We start from the raw sequence: 2,202 nt of genomic DNA, 5'->3' as shown, positions 1-2,202 counted from the left end.
GACCCCCACAGCCCCGCTGGGGTGCGGCCGGGCGCGTAGGGGCGGCTGGATCGCCATCGCTCGGCCGTGCCAGAGGCACCGGGCTGGGCTCCGCCTGGGGACGGTGACCCTGCAGGGATTTGGGCTTGTCCAGTCTGAGGGTGTCCTTGTGCTGGGAAGGGATGTCTGGACCTCAGAGTCCCTAAGGCCACAGCTTTGGGGTCACCCCGTGCCTGCAAGGACGTGCCAGCCCTCAGTCACGCAAATCTAACCACGTCCCGACTTGTTTCCAGCAGCTCTGCTCGGGAGAAGCCTTAAAGCCTTGGAAGGGCTGAAGTGAATGAAGTGAGTGGTAGTGCCAGAGCTCCCTGCTGCAGGGCATCCTGCCAGGAAAGGGAGAAGGGCTCTCTCCTGGGATGTCCTCGCAGGGATGGGTCTGCTCCCGGCAGCCAGCGGGATCAGCTTTGCTGGGAAATGGCTTGGCTCCGGGTCCTGAGCACAGCTCAGCCCCCAAGCAGTGGCATTCCGACCCCAGTGAGTCTCTGGATCCCTGCGGAGCCGGTACCTGCTCCCAGCTCTGCCAGGATAAGGTTCTGCCAAAGCGAGGGCGAGTGGGGAAGGACTGGTTGAGGAAATGCCGAGGAAGAGAGCAGAGGGAGACACACGGAGAGGGACCCGGCACAGGTAATAGCTGGTGGCGACACGGTGCCGTTATAAACCTGCCTGCCTGGTCAGTTTGGGCTTTGGGAGCAGCTGCCAAACCCGACAGAACCCTTCCCTGTAGCTGTCAGTCCCAAGGGATCCCATTCCAATGGCCACAAAACACAAGGGATCCCATCCCTGTGGCTGTCAAACCCGAGGGATCACATCCCTGCAGCTGCCAATCCCAAGGGATCCCATCCCTGCAGCTGCCAATCCCAAAGGATCCCATCCCTGTGGCTGGTGATCCCGAGGGATCCCATCCCTGTGGCAGCCGTCAATCCCAAGGGGTCCCATCCCTGCAGCTGCCAATCCCAAAGGATCCCATCCCTGTGGCTGGTGATCCCGAGGGATCCCATCCCTGTGGCAGCCGTCAATCCCAAGGGGTCCCATCCCTGCAGCTGCCAATCCCAAAGGATCCCATCCCTGTGGCTGGTGATCCCGAGGGATCCCATCCCTGTGGCAGCCGTCAATCCCAAGGGGTCCCATCCCTGCAGCTGCCAATCCCAAAGGATCCCATCCCTGTGGCTGGTGATCCCGAGGGATCCCATCCCTGTGGCAGCCGTCAATCCCAAGGGGTCCCATCCCTGCAGCTGCCAATCCCAAAGGATCCCATCCCTGTGGCTGGTGATCCCGAGGGATCCCATCCCTGTGGCAGCCGTCAATCCCAAGGGGTCCCATCCCTGCAGCTGCCAATCCCAAAGGATCCCATCCCTGTGGCTGGTGATCCCGAGGGATCCCATCCCAGCAGCTGCCAATCCTGAGGGATCCCCTCCCTGCGGCCATCAATCCCAAATGATCCCATCCCTTCAGCTGTCCATCCCGAGGGATCCCATCCCCGCAGCTGCAGCGGCACCAGAGCCAGGCAACGGGACGCAGCCGCCGCGGTATCCGAAGGAGACTGCGGAGCTCCTCACCGCCTTCCCGGGATCCTGACCTGCCAGCAGCCCACATGGCAGAGCTTTTCGGGAGCCAGCGTTACTTGGCACCACCAAAGCAACCGGAGCGTTCCCAAGGGAACATGCGGCGGAGCCGATGGGATTAGCGCTAATTGCTATTAATTTAAATCACCGCCCAGCCCTGCCCAGGCACTGTTTTGGAGACTCAGCTCGCCATTGTTTCCTTGGCTCCAAGGCGTTTCGGGGATCATCGGAATCACACACCAGGAACAAGCTCCAAGGGCTCCCCGAGGTTTCAGGGATGCGATTGCTAAGCGCTGGAGAAGAGGATTACGGGCGGGATTGGCGGAGACGTCAGTCGTTGTGTGTCACAGCACCAGTGTTTCGGAAAGGCAGCGGGAAGGATTCTCCGGCAAAACGTCTGGGGAAGCCATCCGTGTGGCGCGCGCTCGGACAGGAGGTTTGGTCGTGGTGCGATCCCAGCCGTCAGGAGCCGAGTGCAAGGAAAAATCAGGATGGGCCCCTCTCCCGCCCTGGGTTTAGCTCCGGGGGTGGTGTCACTGGGCTATAGCAACCCCATTCCCTCCGGGAACCTTCAAAATCCCGTTCAGTTTCCCACAAGGAT

General features: G+C 61.4%; 1 protein-coding gene across 1 annotated transcript in view; it reads right to left on the bottom strand.

Annotated features, from left to right (window-relative positions):
• Positions 1 to 2,202, bottom strand: part of LOC104506654 (selenium-binding protein 1-like) — a gene marked incomplete at both ends in the record, with an annotated part of 5,080 nt that overhangs the window by 2,576 nt on the left and 302 nt on the right. The gene's annotated exons all lie outside the window — the stretch shown is intronic.

This window comes from Eurypyga helias, unplaced genomic scaffold (genome assembly GCF_000690775.1).
Source record: "Eurypyga helias isolate BGI_N326 unplaced genomic scaffold, ASM69077v1 scaffold15562, whole genome shotgun sequence".
Classification (NCBI taxonomy): Eukaryota; Metazoa; Chordata; class Aves; order Eurypygiformes; family Eurypygidae; genus Eurypyga; species Eurypyga helias.
This window is presented reverse-complemented; position numbering and strand designations above follow the sequence as displayed.